Consider the following 21,229-nt stretch of genomic DNA (forward strand, 5'->3'; position numbering starts at 1 on the left):
GCATGAGGCCCAGGGCCAGCAGCACGGCATCTTGTGGTTAGAGTGGCTTCTCAATGATTCACAGTGCTAACTACAGGGGAAAACACTATCAGTTACCACTGTGAATCATCCAGATACGATGGCTGCATTCTTTTCATCACTTCACTATGACAAGGTTACTTATGCACCTCCCCATGGATACATGGCATGTTGCAGCTTTATTTTTATCATTCATGTTGACCATGTTTATGGTCTGTTCAAAGAGTGAGGGAGTCTCTCTATAAGTATTTACAAAGTTCTGAAGTTTTGGTTTTTCACAAGGAAATGTCTTTTGCTTAAATGCATGTTTTTAGTGAAAATGGGAATTGTTAAGCTTTAAACAATGATGATTTAGAGAGAGAGAGAATGAGTACTTCTGTCAGTTGTCATGGAAAAAATGTGCAGGTGTCCTTAGTTTTGTTTGTACTTCAGTCAGTCAATGAGCTTGACAGTCAAATCAAATCAATGAGTATAGGATATATTATGTATATGCTGTACCATAGGTGTTTGTGTGCATGTCTGAATAGGTACATACTTATTTCATTCATTCGTCTACACTTAATACTTACCTCTGGTTACTGTATATATCTACAGGACACAAACCACTCGATATTCCATGGAACTTCTCTCTTCCCCATTCAGCCTTGGAACCACTTTGCTTTGTAAACATTATGCATGCAGCTGCTGTACCTAGTACATTTCCATCCATATCCTTTCAGACTGCCCTCCTATGGTCCGGACATATTGGGTGAGCCATGAAAGATAACAGGTCACCAGCATGGCTTATTCTGTCCCTGAGTTCAGCCCTCTAGCCATCTTGTTGAATTATTAGAGAGCTTCCCAAATACTACTGCTGTTCTGAAAAGAAGCACACAACTTACTAGAAGGAAAAAATTGCTAGGTGAAATGTACGGACCCTTTTTAAACTTAATTTAAAAAAAAATTGGAATATGGGCCTACTTATGAAAACTCGGGGATGCAAAAATGTATTTATGAATAGTATCTGTGGACCAATTTTCTTTTCTTTTGCATTTGTCAGAGGGTAGATTTTTTTGACGCAAGTTCTTTACTCAGTGATATAGTCTACTGTAAGATGTTAGGCTTTTTCTTTCCTTTCTCCTCTTGGGGGAATAAAAATAGTTTGGATGTTGTTTTTTGTTGCAATGGCTCTGAATTACCCAGGTATACAGCACAGTTTACAAGTATAAAACTCAACAAGCTCTAGAATGCTAGAGATGAGAGTCTAAGTCCTTCCCACTGCAGATAAATTTAAGAAATGATCAAGTAGTTGAGGATTTTGAGTCTTAGTATGGAAGATGTATTTGAGGTCTCAAATACCTATTGTGAGCATTCTCCCTAACTGAATGGGTAAACTTGAATTTTTACTTGAGTCCCCAGCATCTCATAGTGACGGAATTAAGTCGATGTTGAGAAAATCAAAAAATCAGAGTTTTAAGTAGTCTGTCTAAATATCTCTACCCCTCTGAGTTGTTCAGCTTGTTAGACTTGCTCTTGTGATGTCATAATATGAGGCATTCTCAAGTAATCATAGGCTTTGTCTTCACTGGGAGAAATGGTAGGGTTTTTTTTTTAATGTTAACACAAACATGTTACAATCCTACTGTACACAAGGCAATTGTAGTTTTAACACGTGTGAGCTGGTCAAGGTTTTACCTCAACCAGATAACGTGTTAAACTACAGCTGCTTTGTCTATGCAAGGATTTCAACACATGTTGAAAGTGCACCTTTTTTCCTTAGAGGCCACAGCGTCCTCCAAGGTGGACAATAGGATGTAAACTTGTATAGGGAAAAAACAACCAGCAGGGAAAAATTTTAGAAGGAGAAAAACTCCAGACATTTCAGGCAGTCTCCCTATGTAACCCTTCTGCCAGGTGGAGCCAGCAGCAACCAGGGCCGGGTTCAATATCTAGGGTTTCCTTTCCATCGATGCAACACAAAACCAGCTTGAGCCCCCACCCAGTAACCTGAGAAAATGACACACCACCCCCTGGGTGCCTCTGAGAGGCAATACTTCCCTACGCACAAGTCTGAGTGTAGAAAAGAAACTTTTAATAAAAGGAGGCAAGTAACCGGGTGTTAAGTTGGGAAAACACTGCAAACGGGGTTCATAAATGTAAACCATAAGCAAAAAAACCCACCCCCCAGTAAGTTGGGCAGTGTCCTTTTCCTCTCAAGGTCACCAACCCAAAAGTCCCTTTTACATGCCTGACTGTTCTCTGCACCCCATTCACAGTTGCTGTCCTTGAGCAGTACAGACCCAGAGTTCAGATGTGCATCTGCAGAGTTCACCTCCCACCCTGAGGGGAGGTAAAGCACCTTACTCCCTCCACTGCTCGAGCGTTCACTCACCACCCCTCTCTGTGGGGCTCTGGTCCTTTCTGCTGGCCACGCCTCTCCACCAGCTGCCCTGCTGGCTGCATGCTGTGCCTCACCAGACACTTGTTTGCTTGTTGACTGTCAGTCATCTTCTGCTGCCACCTGCCTCTATGCTGTGACCTCTGCACATCAGTCTCTTAGTAATTTTCAGCTCTCTGCAGGCTCCATCTCAAGTGATTTCAGCTCTCAGTGATTTTTAAGCTCTTAGAAGACAGGGCAGAAACACAGTCCTACCACAACATGGTTTCAGCTGTGATTGAGCATTTAAAATAACAGAGACTCCTAATGAAGCCTATTTAAGCAGTGGGGAGGAACAGGTTTAACTAGTCTAGGAAGAACCCTTAGGGAGGGTTTGCAGCCTCCTAGTTAGAACACCTGCCCCCCACCCCTCTTATCATCACAGTGCTCTGGCATTCAAGCCCCTGGCTTAACCAGGTTCTTTCAGCTGAGGGGGACCCCCTTATTTGGGACAGGTTAAGCATAGTCCTGCTTTCCTGTATTCCTACAATAATTATAACATTGGTAACCATATTTCACTACCCCTGCATTCAGTACTAAGGTGATTTGTAACCCAACACCAGCCAAAGTTGATTACTTTGACACCGCTCTATCTGCTCAATATCTATGTAAATACAGTTTGCTCCTGCCCTGCTTAAACACACCCAAAGTCTCTATCCCACCCAGCTAGCTGTCAGGGAAGCATTCATTCAGTTCCTGCTTACACATACATCATAAGCAAATAAACAAAATGGCCATTTTTGCTGGTCACCTTTTGAGGCTGAGCTTTTATCCTATACACTGCATTTCTTGACTTACGGGTGCTTTATTTCTCATCTTAAAGTTGCTTTCATTTTTTTCTAAGGGCTCTATCATAAACATACAGCTAAGGGTAGCATAAAATCCCTCTTTACCCTGTAAAGGGTTATTCCTCTTTTACCTGTAAAGGGTTAAGAAGCTCAGATAACCTGGGTGGCGCCTGACCAAAAGGACCAATAAGGGGAGAAGATACTTTCAAATCTGTGGGGGAAGGTTTTTTGTCTGTGTCTCCCGGAGTCAATAAGGAAACAGGGCAGGAAAAATACATCTCCCTAAGCCATATCTGAACTAAGCATCTAGTCTTGCAAAAATAGTAAGTAATAGCAAAGAAATGTGTTAAATTACCTTTTGTTTTAGCTTGTGAATTTTCCCTGTGCTAAGAGGGAGGTTTATCCCTGTTTTTGTAACTTTAAAGTTTTGCCTAGAGGGGAAATCCTCTGTGTTTTTTGAATCTTTTGTTATTCTGTAAAGTACTTACCATCCTGATTTTACAGAGGTGATTCTTTTACCTTTTCTTTAATTAAAATTCCTCAGTTAAGAATCCGGTTGATTTTTTTTCATTGTTCTTAAGATCCAAGGGTTTGGGTCTGTGTTCACCTGTACCAATTGGTGAGGATATTATTCTCAAGCCTTCCCCAGGAAAGGGGGTGCAGGGCTTGGGGGGATATTTTGGGAGAATAGGACTCCAAGTGGTCATTTCTCTGATTCTTTGTCTAAATCACTTGGTGGTGGCAGCATACTGTTCAAGGCAAGGTGGAATTTGTGCCTTGGGAAAGTTTCTAACCTAAGCTGGTAAAAATAAGCTTAGGGGGTCTTTCAGGCGGGTCCCCACATAGGTACCCCAGAATTCAGAGTGGGGAAGGACCCTTAACAGGCTCTTATGAATGTAGTTCTACACAGCATTTACTTGTACCAGTAGACGAGAATCCATTTATTCTGGATTTAGCCAAAGTGACTCAAATAGTTAGATGAAATTTAACTATGAAACCAACAAATGATCTCTCTTTTGCTGGTGATATTTCTAAACTGTATATTGTTAAGTAATTAAATATATTGAAGAGGGAAATTATTTGTTTTTTTTTTTAATGATGAGCATGCTAAAGTTTTAGACTCTTGCAGCAAGATTGTGGGGATTGAACCAGAATCTGGCTCTCAGTTAGTCATCAGTTAAGGTTGTTTGTCAGCTATACCTGAAATATTTTAGGGGTTGTTTCCCACCCCTCTTCCCCAGCTAATTCCAGCTGCACTATAACCTTAATCTGTTTTTGGTGTTTAGTATTGTCTTGATGACTTAAGTTGCATAACCTTTTAATTTAACTTTCTTAGCTGTACACATGTTTAATCTTCGACCAGCTGTCTCTCATTTGTTAAAACCACTTTTCTCGTGTTGCTGTTTATGGACTTTATTGGGAAATATGTAAATAGATGAAGCTATATTTGATGCCCACTTTTTTTCTGAGTTTTTACATGGCCCTTATATCAGATGATACATTAAATTCCATAAATAAATTGAAGCATACACTCGGAAACGTTCTTAAGCAGAATGCTTACTGAATTAAAACAGCCAGGTGAAAATAACTGTATTTTACTTTAACATTCTGCATATGAAAGAAAACTTTACCTATTTAACCCATCAGTTTAAAAGTTCATAATTTAACAACCATTCTTAGAAAGGACAAACTTGGAAGTTCACTGAACCATGCGTTTCTTTTTATTACGGTTGGCAATCCTGAAACTCCAGCAGACAGCACCTCATTTTTAGGCATCATTTGTGAAACAACACAATCAATTTCAGATTCCTGGAAAAAAAGGCTCAATTCAGCTTTAATCACAGTGCTGTTGCCAAATGTACCAGGTACACTGATCATAATGTACCTTGTTTAAAAAGTACCTGGGGGTGAAAATTCTGGCGCCTCTGCAGTCAATGGGAGTTTTGCCATTGATTCAGTGGGGTCAGGATTTCACCCACAGCATGTGCTCTTTAAAAGAAATTGTTGCATCAAGACGTATTCAGAGAGCTTCTGGTGACATGCTGGAATTAAGAGGTTAATACTGGGTTCACACTTAGAAAACTCTATGCCTGCTGGAAAAAGGTGGTTTGAGACATGCCCTCTTGGAAAACTAGATCAGGAGTTGGCGATTACTTCTCAGTGTTCTAATAGATAACCATGATAGCACTTTATTTGTGTACACTTTAAGCAGTGCATAAATAATAAGGGACAAATTCTGCTCTTTTGGTAGGTAGGTACTCACCGACATTACAGTTATATGTAGGCAGTTCTTATAAAGCGCTTTCTTCAGAAGACTAGAGCGTGTTTAGTCAGCAGCTCACACACAGTCACTTTTCAGTAGAATTGTGGCAGCCAGCAGGAGACTAGGAAAAACAGCCATTATTGTTTAAATACTTGTAATCTCCAGTATTTTTCACAGTCACTGCTGCTGAGCAGCCGGGGATTGGTTTTGGTTTTTGTTTGTTTGTTTTTTGTGAACATACTGCTGGAGTGAGCTAAATCAGCATAGTTTGCCTTTGAAGGAATGTGCTCTGGTATTTTCAAGCTTTCCTCTGAAAGAGAGGAAGTTGCACGGAGACAACCCTTCATCATAACCTCTGCATTTTAGTTCAAATTAATTAGCAAAGATGAGGTAAAATTAAATATGCAGAAGGACTGAACTGCAAACCTGAAGCTAGCTGGTACCCAGATACTATTCCCTCAGCTAAACTACATTCATTGCATTAATAAATCACATGTATACATGAATATTGACCACATCATTTTGACTTCGAAGAGTGAGTCCGTCAATACCTCATTGATGGTTTGAGAGAGAACTTGCAATGATTAAAAAAATGCTTTATATTTGTAAAATCCTCAGGGTAAATCCTGACTCAGTACTGAACTGCTTCTCTTTCTTATACCATTAGATTTGTTGTGACACAACAACATTGGAGTGATTGCAGGCATGAACCGCAGTCAGTTTTTAGCTGGTAAAAGTGTAAGGGTTATGACTATTCAGATGCTTTTTATATAAAATTTGAGTACAACAGTAGGTGCCTGACACACATGCTCTTTCTGCTGTAGGTGTTGGATTGAAACCCAAAGAAGAGGACCCAGAATGCAGTACAAACAGAAGTCTATGAAAGGACATATGCAACCTAGCCTGAAGATTTGGAGAAGCGTTTCCTACTAGCAGACCTGATGGAGCTGCTCCTAGCGAACATTTGACAGTGGTTCCTAACTTTTTTTTTTTTTTTAACTGCACTGGTTTACCAGATTAAGCCCTCAGCTCTTCTATCCTCTCATTCAATTGTGTGTGCTCTAACAATGCAATTTATCTTACGATCATGACCTTGGGAACCAAGCAGCCTCAAACGTGGGTTAGTATGTGTCCAAATGAAGAGGAGGGGATCCAGGATAGAGGTGTGTCAGGGAGGGAAAGCTGGGTATACTAATTACAAAAGCCTGAAACTCCTGTAGTGGTTTAAGCGGTTCTAGATATTCCAATCTAAATCTGTATTTCATGCTCTTTAATTAATGGTGTAATGCTGAAATGTGTTCTGTAGGTGGAAGTGATGGCACAGAAATGAAGCCATTACTAACATTCCTGGAACACACAGGTACTTAGTTGCTAAGTTAAGTTTTGCATATCATGCCTCTGCTTCAGCCTGCCAAGCTATTCCATCCGCACTATGTAATAGCTTCAGCTACCAAAAGACAAGCAGATTTGCCACAATTGCCTGTTCTACATAGGGGTAATCTGTCTCTAAAACCAAACCCATTATTCTTACTTTGGGGACTAAATCATCCTTTGGATCACTGGCAGATTTGTTTCCTTCATGGCAACAGGGTCCTTCTAAACCACTCAAATTTAAATCTGTCAAATTTTGTGCAGCTCCATGTACAACATTTCCCATCAGTGGAAAATAGTCACTTATTTTTCCATCACCATGTCCCCCAAGCAGTTGGACAGGGTGGGGGCTAGCAGAAGTTTGTAACTCATACTTCACTAGAGGGCAATGGACGGCTGGGCAGAAGGAGGGGCAGCTTGTGGGAGCCAGGGTTGACTGGAGAAGTCAGTCAGAATCAAGATATTGGAGGGAATCTAGGCAGCCCATCGGGAAGGTAAGCTAGGAGTTTATGGGTTGAGAGAGAGGAGAAGGGGCAGGAGAGCCTGAGGACATAACCAGTGTCATTGGATCGGCTGAGCAAGGCCAGGAGTAATCTCTGCCGCCCCACCCATCCCCTTTTGTAGCAGTCCCCCTTCAGCACTATTTCACCCCCCCCCAATCTGTTCCTCACCCATGATAAAGAGTGACTTTTGCAGCATGCTGTTGGATCCAGAAGGAGCATTGAGACTAGAGGAGAACCTGCACTAGTACATCCTAGAAAGGCTTTGCTGGTGCAGTTGTACCAGCAACATCACCTACTAGAGACACAGTATATATGGGCAAAGGGAGTTCTTTTGCTGGTATAGTTAAAACTGTATGACATCAGCTGTGCTGCCAAAAGAACTCTCTTGCTAGGATAAGCTGTGCTGGGGGGGGGGAGGTGGGGGTTGAGAGAACAGGGTTTCCAACATCACTGTGTCATTTAGGGGCATGGTTTTCACATGCCGAACTTGCCATAGCAATGCTGGGAAAACTTTGTCATGTACACATGGCCACAGTCTGCCTGCAAGAGTTCATAGACTCATAGACTCATAGACTTTAAGGTCAGAAGGGACCATTATGATCATCTGGTCTGACCCCCTGCACGCTGCAGGCCATAAAACCATCTCCGCCCCTTCCCTGGACTCTGCTGCTGAAGTCCCCAATCCTGTTATTAGTGACTTCAATCGGCAGAGACCCTCCTGCTAGAGATCCCTGCCCCATGCTGCGGAGGAAGGCGAAAAACCTCCAGAGGCTCAGCCAATCTGCCCTGGAGGAAAATTCCTTCCCGACCCCAAATATGGCGATCAGTAAGACCCCGAGCATATAGGCAAGAGTCTCCATCCTGACCCCTTTTAGCCATTATGCTATTTACCTACCATTGCTTGGTTTTTCTTGACAACTATGTTTTACCATTAAACCATTCCCTCCATAAACTTATCTAACTTAATCTTAAAGCCAGACAAGTCCCTCGCCCCCACCGTTTCCCTCGGAAGGCCGTTCCAATATTTCACCCCTCTAACGGTCAGAAACCTTCGTCTAATTTCAAGCCTGAACTTCCCCACGGCCAGTTTATATCCATTCGTTCTCGTATCCACGTTAGTACTAAGCTGGAATAATTCATCTCCCTCCCTTGTATTAATCCCTCTAATATATTTAAAGATAGCAATCATATCACCCCTCAGCCTTCGCTTGGTCAGACTAAACAACCCAAGCTCCTCTAGTCTCCTTTCATACGACAGGTTTTCCATTCCTCTGATCATCCTAGTGGCCCTTCTCTGCACCCGTTCCAGTTTGAGTTCATCTTTTTTAAACATGGGAGACCAGAACTGCACACAGTACTCCAAATGAGGTCTCACCAGCGCCTTGTACAACGGAAGCAGGACCTCCTTATCCCTACTAGATATACCTCGCCTAATGCATCCCAAGACAGCATTGGCTTTTTTCACCGCCACGTCACACTGTCGACTCATAGTCATCCTGCGGTCTACAAGGACCCCTAGGTCCTTCTCCTCTTCCGTTACTTCTAACCAATGCGTCCCCATCTTGTAACTAAAATTGTTATTGGTCATCCCCAAATGCATCACCTTACACTTTTCACTATTAAATTTCATCCTATTTCTGACACTCCAATTCACAAGCTCATTCAAGTCTCCCTGCAGGATATCCCTATCCTCTTCCGAATTTACAACGCCTCCCACCTTCGTATCATCCGCAAACTTTACCAGCCTACTCCTGCAATCGGTTCCGAGGTCAGTTATAAATAGATTAAATAAAATGGGTCCCAAAACCGAACCTTGGGGAACTCCACTGGTAACCTCCCTCCAACCTGACAGTTCACCCTTCAATACGACCCGCTGCATTCTCCCCATTAACCAATTCCTTATCCATCTCTGGATTTTCAAATCGATCCCCATGTTTTTTAGTTTAACCAATAATTCCTCATGGGGTACAGTATCAAACGCTTTACTGAAATCCAGGTATATTAGGTCCACCGCATTTCCCTTATCTAATAAATCCGTTACCTTCTCAAAGAAGGAGATCAGATTCGTTTGGCACGATCTGCCCTTCGTAAAACCATGTTGTAAATTATCGCAATTGCCACTACCCTCCAGGTCCTCAACTAATTTCTCCTTCAAAATTTTCTCTAACACCTTGCACACTACAGATGTTAAACTAACAGGCCTGTAGTTACCCGGATCACTTTTTTTCCCTTTTTTGAAAATAGGAACCACATTAGCTATTCTCCAGTCTAACGGGACCACCCCCGAGTTTACAGATTCATTAAATATTATCGCTAACGGGCCCGCTATTTCCCGCGCCAATTCCTTCAATATTCTCGGATGAAGATCGTCCGGTCCTCCCGACTTAGCCCCATTAAGGCGTTCAAGTTTTGTTTCTACCTCGGATACGGTAGAGATGTCCAGCAATCCAGTGCAGTGGTCGGGAGTAGTGATTACAAGGAAGTCACTGCAGCATGTGTGAGGTTACAGCACAGCTGTGGGAATGCAGGAGGAGAACATCATACCCAATCCCGAACACATGACATCTCAGAATAATGAAAAACAATTTTACCTACCACAAGCCCTAGGGCACCTGACAGTTTACTTAACTCAATTCCTAGACTGCCTCAATGCCTTGCACTTGAAGTTAGAGAGCCTTGTTTTCTCCATTAGCCAAGGCACCTCAGCAGAGCTGCTCAGCTGGCAGGGAGGCTTTCAACACCGCTAACACGACAGACCCACAAGCTCATTGGCCTGTATATACCTCAGAGAGTGTTTCTCCTGTGAGCCCCCTCCATCCATGTATATGGGTGATTTGTGCCTTTCTTTCAGCAGATCAGCTCCAACCCCTCCCCCTAGCACTGAGGCAGTGCTGGTTTCTCTGAACAGCTTCGCCTAGGTGGTGATTAGGCCAGGGCTCCATTGAACAGCTTCGCCTAGGTGGTGATTAGGCCAGGGCTCCATTGACCAGCATCGCAACTCTGAGGCTTCTTCAAGCCTGAAGGCTGACACTCCAGCAAATGACACTTCAGCTGCTGCTCTCTTTCCCACCCAACTGTTAGGCTAGTTCTCTGAGGAGCAAGATGATGAATCCAAGGCCTCTGGACTTCAAGGCCAGTAATACAGTAAATGCCTCAGCAGCTCTCCTGCCTCCGACTTGGCAGGGAAGGTAAAGTTCTTGCTTAGTGCTTAGACAAAGCAGGAGTTACTCCAAAGGCCACAGCTAATCAGCTGCCTCACATCACTACTTCTGCAGCAGTCTCTTCCCTCACTGACCTTCGGAGAAGTGATATTTTTCTGCATTGTTTTAAAAGCTCTGGCTCAGAAGAATAATGTTCACGCTCCAGTGTTCCAGCAGCAGTGTGTTAAACTGGCTGTCTGTGTTTTTAGAAACACGGGGTAGATGTGTAGGGAAGGGGGTGGGAGCTGTGCTAATGAAGACATCATTTCCTGCTTCTCCCTTTGCTTTCCCTTCTCTTAAATGTCCAGCTGCAATGAGACCAAGCTGCTCATTCTGCACTGTCCTCCTGGATATGTTCCAGAAAAAAGGGCCAGATTGTCAAGTAGTGTAGATCACTGCTGCTCCAATAGAAACTATACCAATTTACAGCAGCTGAGAATCTGACCCAGGTTTGATTTTTAGCTTGATTGCACATCCTAAAGGTGATAGGATTAGTGTACTGCATCTAGATAGAAGGCTCTAGCACCCTCTGACTGAGTTCTACAAGCAAAAAATGACCATAGCTATTGGGAGAAACATTTAGCCCAGGTGATTAGTATTTATTATTTGTATTTCAGCAATGCCTAGAAGCCTCTACCAGGGAAAAGTAATTGCCCCAGGAATTCAGCTTAGCAACAACCTCTCACTACATAAATTTTAAGAAAGTAAACATATTATAGAAAATTAAAATGGAAAGGTTGGTACTTGTCCCAGTCCAGTTCACTCCCCCTAAGTCTCAGCCTGGGGTTACTGTCACCCATATTTGCCAGTCCTATGACATTATAGTGCTTCTCCTCATTCCTTTAATATTTCTGCCTTGGCCAAGGAGGACTGGTGAGGCTACAACTTCACATTGTTCAGAAAAGGCATCAGGTAAACTATAATATTTCTGGGGAATTTGGAAAATTCACACCTAGGGCCTTAAGATCTGACCCTTGGGTAAGGGTAAGTACACAACTCTGATTAGTCAGTGAGAGTCGAGGGAGATCAGCACTAGGCCTGCTGTAATTTTTAGTGAATCCATGTTTTCTTGTCCTCTCACAGAGATCAAGTGCTTCTCTCATCTCATGCATAGTCTCTGGGTGCTTGTCTTCACTAGACTCTTTTACCTAGAGTTAACTGCCAGCTAACTTGAGCTAGCTAACGTGTGTCTTTACCCTAGGGAAGAAACCAACCTTTGTAATCTGGATCAAGCTTGTGGGGAATGTCCATACTAGCTTTTATAAATGTGTTAGCTACCTCAAGTTAGCTGGCAATCAGTTAACGCTAGATACAACAGTCTATCGAAGACATACCCTCACTGTCAGTCGTTGCAGTTCTTAGGGTGTCAGGACACTTGGCTTAGCAAGATTTCATCATAGACTCTTTCATAAGCTCTCTTGGGTTTTGTCTTCTCTCTCAAAAAAGGTGCATTTTTAACTGGTTTTAACCACAGGAAAACTAACACACCATTAGCTATCCTGCTGCAAAATCCTAGTGGAGACAAGGCACGTGTCGTTTTTACTGTGAGGTAGGTAGGCAAGGTCAGTACTGTCCATGCTTGACCTTGCCTAGTCTTCTGACAGTAAAAATACAGGCCCAGATCCTCAGCATTATTTAGACAGCTAACTCCCATTGGTTTCACCCCTTTTTTTGCAATGATGACATAGCCTGTGTCAGATATAGTGGCTAGCCATGCTTGAGATGCTTATTGTCAAGGAGATAAATGTCTCTCTCAAGTGGTTGTTACAGGAGTCCCTGAAAATATAATGGAGGACAGACCAGAAATAATTATAAAACAGTCTCTTCCAGGAACCTGTCACTCTTGAACTTAAATATCATGGATGTGAAGTCTTGTTGCTACCAAATATGACATCAACAAATGTGAAATTCCTGGTAAAATGAGGGACAAAGCACATTCAAAAAGAGTTGCTTACCTTTTAAATAAATATACTTTGATAAAGGTCCTCTGCAAAGGAAAATAAACTAGGTTTATGCCTGCCCTCTCCCCTCCCTTCTTTTTTTTTTTCTTTTTGGTCTATAAAGGATGCCTGAAAAAGTGTTTGAAAAAAGTTTTGTTTTGTGTTTTCCTTTTGTTTTTTCACACTAGAAATTCAGATCCCGTCTAGGCTGCAGGATTCTATGATGGCAGGAGAAGTAGTGAAATAATGTAAGCCAAGTAAGTGAATGATCAGCAATTAAGGGGGAAAGGGATTTTTAGTCGGACTGTTTTATACTTTGGGGTTTGTTTTTTAGCATCTATTTTCCTTCAATGACTAATTGACATATTTAATAAAGGATCCCTATTGTTAAAGATTCAACACCCTTCAGTTAAAAGCTCAAAATAAACATCTCAGCGCCCTCCCGGTAGTTATTCAGCAAAACCAGGGAAGACTAAACTCTCTCTGATAGTTCTAAATGTAAATAACCATCAGGAATTTCTTTTAAAAAAAATATCACTCACTTTATATGTCATAAAAGAGGGGAAAGGACACAATTCCCACTTTTAAAGAAATTCTTTGCAGGTCGGCTTTAAGGGAAGGCATGTTTTGTGTAGAAGGTTTTTCTATTGAACATATGTTTGTTTGAAGTCCCAAGCATTTCAAGCTGATCTGAATTGCAGCTCTAAGTCTCTGTATTAGGACCAGATTTAAAGTTTGATTGAGGTATTTTAAATCTGTTCCTAATACAGAGACTTATAGATGGATTACTCAAATCAGCTTGAAACTATTGGGAATTACAAACCTGGGTTAGAGAACTTCAGATTGTCTAAATTAAGACTTTAAGATAATTTGAAAATGAATACGTAACGCAGGCAGACGTGCAGTAATCAAAAGATTTAAATTAAAAAGACACATTTCAGTTTTCACACTGCATCATGTATTAGGTGTTTCCAAATTATTTTAGAAACAATGAAGAAAATCTGAAGACTTCTCGCCCTGGGTTTGAAATTCACTATCATATATTACAAGGGAAAAAAGTAGTCCCTTGTCAATGTAACATTTGCAGTGGGAAGTGAAGCCACTTAAAATGTGGTATACGTTTTTATGGCTACCCCCATTTTAAAAATATGAAGCCTGATAGGGAGAGTGGGTCTTGCCCAGGAAGCCTTCTCTACCTTTTGCAATGTGCTGCCAAAGCTTGATCACAAACACAGTCTCTGCCTTTAGGGGCCCATGGGGGCTGCTCCTTACCTGTACTGATGGGAGCTCATATCACACTAAACCAGGCAGGGAGATAGCAAAGCCCCAGCTCTGTTCCCCCTCCTCATCAGTTCAGTGCAACCAGAGTAGTAGAGTCCACCAGTGTAAGGGGATGGGTGGGGTAGGAGGTGCAGCCTTTGCAATCTCTCTGCACACCAGGCAGCAAGGCTGTGTGTAGTTTGTTCAATCTAGCCAATTGTTAGCTTCCACACAGTGAACCCCAGTTGGGTTCTATAATAACTATTCATATCGTACTTTATTATGGAGGTCATATTTTTTCCCTCTGTCAGTCCTTATCTTCAGGGATTGAAAGCAGAATCTGAAGCCCTTGGACTAAGTGTAGTGCAGATCAGTGCTGGGGAGCTGTCAAGAATTCCCATCAGAAGCTAAGCTTGTAGCATGCTTTGCATGCAGTCAAAAACAGCTACTGCACATCACCAGATATTTTGTATGCTCTTCAGAGCACTGTCTCCATCTGTGTTTGGAAAGCGTTTTGTGCGCTTTGGGTGCTACCGCATTCTAAACAATGTACACCTGTTAATGGTGCCAGTTGGTTGCCACATCTGGGAGCAGCTGAACCAGTACCTTCTGCAATGCTTTCTCTTCACAGAAAGCCACAGGTGTGGGCATTAGTGGATTACTGGGCTGTGAGGCACAAGACTGAAAGCAATATCCTGAAAAACAGACTGTCTGAATAATACACATTGAAGCTTCACGTACTGCCGTTAAAGCATAGTGCCCCAGACCTGGCTTTAGGGGGAAAGCATCACTAACTTCAGTGAGGGCTGTGGGTCCTAGAAGCTCTGAAAGTTTTGCCACTTATTTAACTGCCTAAATATGGATTTGGTGTCTTATGTAGGGTAGTAAGGTTTGAAAATGAGGGTCTCATTGTCTGCAGTCATACTCTGAAGGAAGGTACATTAGATATCTTGAGAGAGACAAGGTGGGTGAAGCAATATTTTGTATTGGACCAACTTCTGCTGGTGAGAGAGAGAAACTTTAGAGTTTCCACATAGCTCTTCAGGTCTCTACAACACTGCATACCTTAAATGCCTGACAGACAAATCAAGTAGTATCACACTAGAGCTGTGTAACATTTGAAAAAGATTTCAGTTGTGCCCTTTGAATCCAGCAGGAAGTTTCAGATACATTTGCAAACTTTGCACATGCCTGACAAGTCTGCATATGTGGAATGACTTGGTGCCACCTCACAGAGAAACAAACTTGTAAGGGTTGTTTGCTGCCTCTGAAGTGGAGCAGGTGAGGTGCCACCCATATCATCTCCTCTTCTCCATTCCATGGGGGGGAATCAAGGAGTAAGGTCAGAAAGCACATTCAACAGCAAGTCACAGGTAGGGATGTATTGGTTCTGACTGTATTCACCTGTAGCACTAAAGTACTCATTTCAGTGGAATGGCCAACCTTCTGGACTGTATGTAATCCCCTGAACACTGCTAGTGCTGGGAATGTATGTTGTGGGTGCATTAGGCCATTCCAATACTGGTAATTAGAGCATCATTGCCTAGTGTGGGTTCTGTATTCTACATAGAAAAGGATACAGTCAATGTACATGGGATGAATGCTGTTCTGTATGGGTTCTAAAGATATTTTACCATAGAAAGCTGGAAGCTCATTCTTTTTTTTTTTTTATTAATGCGTTTGGGATTTTATTTTTATCTTGTGTTTTTTAAGTACATTAATACCTCCTCTCCTCTTTTATTGTACTGGTTACAGTAGTTAAAAATTGATTTCCTAACATCCCGCTATGCATAACAGCATCTTAAACAAACGCAAGGAATTAGACTCATAGACTTTAAGGCCAGAAGAGCCCATTATGATCATCTAGTCAAGTGGGTCTCAAACTTTTGTACTAGTGACCCCTTTCACACAGCAAGCCTCTGAGTGTGACTCCCCTTATACATTTAAAAAACACTTTTTTATATATTTAACACTATTATAAATACTGGAGGTGAAGTGGGGTTTGGGGTGGAGCCTGACTGCTTGTGTCCCCCCCCACACACACACATCATAACCTCACGACCCCCTGAGGGGTCATGACCCCCAGTTTGAGAACCTCTGATCTAGTCTGACCTCCTGCACATTGCAAGCCACAGAACCTCCCCCACCCACGCCTGTGATAGACCCCTAATCTCTGGCTAATTATTGAAGTCCTCAAATCATGATTTAAGAACTTCAAGTTACAGAAAAGCCACCGTTTACACTAGTTTAAACCTGCAAGTGGCCTCTGCCCCATGCTGCAGAAAATGACTAAAAACCCCAGGGTCTTTGCCAATCTGACCTGGGGGAAAATGCCTTCCCAATCCCAAACATGGCAACCAGTTAGATCCTGAGCATGTGGGCAAGACCCACTAGCCAGAATTAAATATTTCCGAATCAGGGGCATTATTTGTAATGCATCCAGTACATTGAGATCTGTACAAGAGAACACCCTAGCCATCAATCAAATCTCCTGTTTTCAGAAACCACCCCAAAACACACTGAGTACAATTCTACTCCATGTTTATTAATCCGCCTTTGTTAGGCAACCTATTTGTGTCAGTCCCTTGTCAACACTTAAGACAGATTTACTGTCAATATGAAGGAAACACAGCCTGGTGATTATTAAATGATACTATTGTGATTCAAGAGATGCAGATTCTAGTAGAACTGGGTGGAAAATAAAAAGTGTTTTGCAGCCATTTTAGTAACTTTTTTTTGTTTTGTTATTTATTGAAATATTGACACATTTTCAGCCCAGCTTTAGATTTTATTTTTGGCTCCACCACAAACTTCCTCTAATCGCATATCACTTCTCTAAGCCTCAGACTCCCCATCTGTAAAATGAGAATAATAATTGCACAGGCCACCGAGATGCTGTGAGATGTAATTCATTAACGTTTCCAAAGCACTTTGAGATCCTCAGATTATTGATTATTATGTGTAGTAGGCTAGCATCAGAGGCCCCAGTCAGGACCCAGGCTCTGTTCTGCTTGATATTGTACAAGACAGCCCGGTCCTCAAAGAGTTTACAGTCTAGTTTCAGACAATAAGTAACAAGTGGATATAACAGATAATAGGATGGAATGGGAGAAGGAGGACAAGAGGAATAGTGATAGGAACATGTGGTGATATGGACCAGCTATGTGCATAGCTAGATGGTTTATATGATGTAACTATTCAAATAAAATAGGTACAAGTCAGTCCTACTGGCCGTATCACTTGGTAATTTCCTACGGGGACCCACAACAGAAGTGGATCTTAAGAATTTGGAAGAGGACAAGATAGTGGTTTCACAGAGTAGCACAGGAAGGGCATTTCATGCAAAAGGGACAGCATGGAAGAAAGCACTAAGCCATTGGATGGAGAGGTGGACAAACGGGTCTTAGGGAAAGTGCTACACAAGTGCAAAAGATCATCATTATTAATATATTATCCCTGTTCCAGTGGGTTTTCACTATATTGCAGTTCAGACTTGATCTTGGTATATTCTTCATGAAGCATTTTGGGTACAGCTGTGCAAAACTTTTTGCTGTTATTTAAACAGCTCATGCAATTGACATTTTTCAAAAATTAAAAAAATGAAAGTTATTTGAACATTTTTCCAACTAGCTCAAACCTTGTTAATCATAACTAGTTTCATTGATGAAGATACAAATTTAAGGAGTTGTCATTTATGACAAAGTATATTACATTGCCATTTTTGAAAAAGATTATGGGAATTTGTATGTTGCATTACTGCTCTTTTGGTAAACTGACCCATAAGTTACTAACCTGTAAGACGTTTACATTAGTTTTATTGGATTTTAGTCTATACAGTTCCAAAACAGGCAGGATGTACCAAAGGGGTGGTTTTAACTGGTTTATAAATTAATTGAATACCATGTAAAGTGATGTAACTCTTTCTGACTCTGCTAGTCCTTCAAAAATAATGCACTCACGTGGCTTGCAGTTATCCTCAGGAAGGTTACTGGCATTCAATTTTGTGAATATACATGTTTCCAAAGCTATTAATAAGTTTAAATTAAACAATGTGTATTGTCTGTGCTGCAGAAATCATTCCTTAGCCAGGTAGAACTATTCCACAATACAAATAAAGATCTTCCTATTTATTACTATTGTGCTGTACTAAAATATAAAGCTTTGTAAAGATTAGGCTTCTAGGAGACTGCTCACCTGCGAATGTGAACAATAGCTGCTGAGACACACCAATAGATCTGAAGCAAGCTCCTCTACGGGGTTTTAGATTTAGCAACAGTGGGAGGAAAACACTTTCAACTGCAGTTATTTTAGTACCACTTGACAAGTGGAAAGATCCTGCTCTAAGCGAGAGTTTTAAGGCCAGAGCCTCAGCAGACTTTAATTGGTGTAATTCTTTTGAAGTCAATGGAGCTGTGCTGATTTATAGTTGCCGAGGATCAGACCCCCTAGTCTTTGACAATAAGGTAAATGATAACACTGAGACTGGCTCTGTGATATGTACATAACAGCTATTGCATGAAAGTGGGTTGTGCAGAAAAGCTCCAAGCCTGTGATTACTCCCTTCAATAGACATGAATATTTAAGCTGACTTGCACACAGGATCCAAAGCTTTTAGATGATAAGTTTCAAATGAAAACACAGTTTTTACTTTAGACTGCTTAGTGAAATGTCAGCTCTTAAAGCATAAGATTCAACAATGATGTTGGCCTAGGAAAACCAGGAAGTGCTCTTCTCCTCACACGAGTTTTCTTCCTAATCTTGGAACACAAACGGAGTCCATCTTCATTTATGAAACTGCTCACTGGTGTAAGCGCTCTACCAAAAGAAAAAATTAGATCGCCTCATTTTCTATGTTTAAAAAGATACAGTTGAATTAATCACTTCAGTGAAAATTGCCCAGCCTCAGCTCAGTAAAAAGGAAAGAAGAGGGGTTTGAAAACAGGAAAAATTGAGACTAGCATTTCACTTTAAAGCACTGAAGCTAAAATTTAGACTTAGATGGTCTTAGAGTTGAAGTATGATTTTCACTTAGATTTTAACTCTGACATTTTGGTTCATTTTTCTACACAATATGTAAAATGGTCACTGTTAAAAATTTGCCAGTTGCCATCAAAAACTACTAAAGGAATGTTATTTAGTACTACAAACACTGAGGTAACTATATTTACAGCAAAATGTGCCAAGTTTGAAGGGTGACCACTGTAACCTGATCAGATATCTCTCAGGCTGAGCTTAGTTGACTTCAGTATTTGTACTGATTTAGCTACTGGCATTCCAAAAATACACCCATGAAGCAAAATATAAACGTGGCCCCTTCTTTTTATAGGATTGTCTGTAACTGTGACACACACTGAATACATGAGTTAATTAAGAAACTGTTAAAGAAGCTAGTCGTCCAGGTATAGTCTGCATTTGTTATTTCTTTTATCATCATCAATTTATCACAACTCTGTCCACAGAGTGTAGTCCATAACATTAGGCGCTTTGGTGAATGTTTTCTGACAAATGCTATTTTTGTCCCTGCTTACCGTAAATTTGCAAGGTCATATATGCAGCCAGAGTAAATCACTTAATAACACTGACGTCCATGGATTTACACCAACTGAAGATCTGGCCCTTAGTTTACTTTTCTGAATGTTTTGCTTTTGTTCTCTTCTATTTATAGATCAATTACTGAGTTTCCATCACATTACACAACCGAAGAGAACACCTGTCCTTTTATTTATATCCTAGTCTCTTCTGAGTTCCTGTCTCTGCTGTTTTCTGTATGCTTCTCACAGTAACTGCTTTCTGTTTCATGCCATTAATTCTGACTGCATCTCATTCCAACATTTCCTGATTTAACCTAAAATCTCTGTTTATGACCCTTGATCCCTTTGAGATGACTGATGGAGCAGCGATCACCAAAGGAGATACGCTGTTAGATGGGTTGATCAGTGCACAGAGCAAACAAGAGATCCTGTTCAAAATGTAAAGTATCACTAATGGCAAGTTGTCTTCTCATTTTAAATACGGAGCAAGCAAGAGATAGCTTAGCATCAACTGACATAAGCCAAATATTTACTGTAGGTTGAATTGTGCCTGGCACCTACACACATGCCCAGTGATAGGGAAGTACATAAAGAGCCTCTCCTTCTCTCAAATCCCAGCTTGTGTGTTCCATGTAAAGACAGGCAGACTTTACTCCATTCAGGGGCTGCACCACGCTATTCCCCTACTCCCCATTTCCCCAGGGAAATGTGCCAAAGGAGGTGAGAAGCAGTCAGGGATATGGCTTGTTCCCCGTTCCCAATCACCTGCCAGCAGAATTGGCCAGCCATGTGAGAGGCATGCAGTGGGCATCTGACCTTCAAAGAGACTCAGTTTTGAGAATCTGGCCCACAGTATCAGATTTGAACATCTAGAACTAACACTCTCCAGTGTGCAGTGTTTGATTAATACCAAAACAGGATTCTGGGGAGATGCCTTTATTGTTTATCATATGACCTCTTCTCTGTTTGTTTGTCTCACATGTTGTAGGAGGTGACTATACTTGTGCATTGTAATGTTTTTTTCTTAGAGAACTGTTTGTATTTTTATCCTTTAAAAATAAACAAATGATGAAGCACCTGTGTCAGTGTAAAATTAAACTTGTTATCATGGGGATGACTAGTTTTACATATATTTCCGAAGGAATTCACATCTGATTTATCACGGAGATACGTGGTGAGAAAACTCTTCTTGAAACAGGATATCATCCTGACTACTACCCTTGAACGGGCTGCACTACATTTAATGCTATTAAGAAGTCAAGCAGGATTCTGCAAAACAGTGGTTCTTCATTGTTTTGTCTTAGCCAGAAAAAAAGGTCCCAGCATATGCTAAAAGCCTGGCTCTGCTTGACAGTGCCCCACTCATTTCTGCATGTTACAACCCATGATGGAGCTTGAGCTACTGCAAACCTAAATCTAATTTGTCTGGATCCCCAAACAGAGTAGTGATACCATGGTGGTGGGCATGGCTTAAAAGCCTGATGACCCAAAATCCTGTTCCCATTGACAGCTGTGGACCTCATGCTTTAAGATAGGAGAACTTGAAGTACTGTACCAATATTGACATACTTAGGAACAGCATCTCATTTCTGATTCCCCTATAGTGTTACAGTACAAATTTATATTAAAGAAATCCTTTAGCAATACTTTTAACTACCATGATTTCTCTGAACTGCAAGTCCACCACTGTATGCAATATAACAGTCTTCCAACAAGACATTTCCCCCAGTTCCAGTTAAAAGGAACCAGTCCAGTTTAAATCATCAATTGCTCTCCATCTGTGATGGGAAATAGCCCTTACATGCTCATGGGTTCATAGCTACATGAAAAAGTTTGCAGTCATGTCTCACCCAAAATAAACGGCTTAATCCCAAAGGTAGGGTGAGTATCTCAACTATGAATCACAGCCTGTTTCTCAGAATTCATTCCTAGGGGATCT

General features: G+C 41.3%; 1 protein-coding gene across 5 annotated transcripts in view; it reads left to right on the top strand.

Moving 5' to 3' along the window:
- LRRC3B (leucine rich repeat containing 3B) overlaps window positions 1-20,364 on the top strand; it is an 86,710-nt gene extending 66,346 nt beyond the window's left edge. For 2 of the 5 annotated variants that reach the window (XM_065583504.1, XM_065583506.1), the window contains 3 exons: window positions 6,310-6,605; window positions 12,688-12,756; window positions 19,425-20,364. The gene's annotated coding sequence lies outside the window, so the exon portion shown is untranslated. Of the gene's footprint in view, window positions 1-6,152; window positions 6,216-6,309; window positions 6,606-12,687; window positions 12,757-19,424 lie in introns of all 5 variants that reach the window. The other 3 variants (XR_010598337.1, XR_010598338.1, XM_065583505.1) reach the window with 3 other exon arrangements.
- The last annotated feature ends 865 nt before the right edge of the window (window positions 20,365-21,229 follow it).

Source organism: Chrysemys picta, chromosome 2 (genome assembly GCF_011386835.1).
Source record: "Chrysemys picta bellii isolate R12L10 chromosome 2, ASM1138683v2, whole genome shotgun sequence".
Taxonomy (NCBI): Eukaryota; Metazoa; Chordata; order Testudines; family Emydidae; genus Chrysemys; species Chrysemys picta.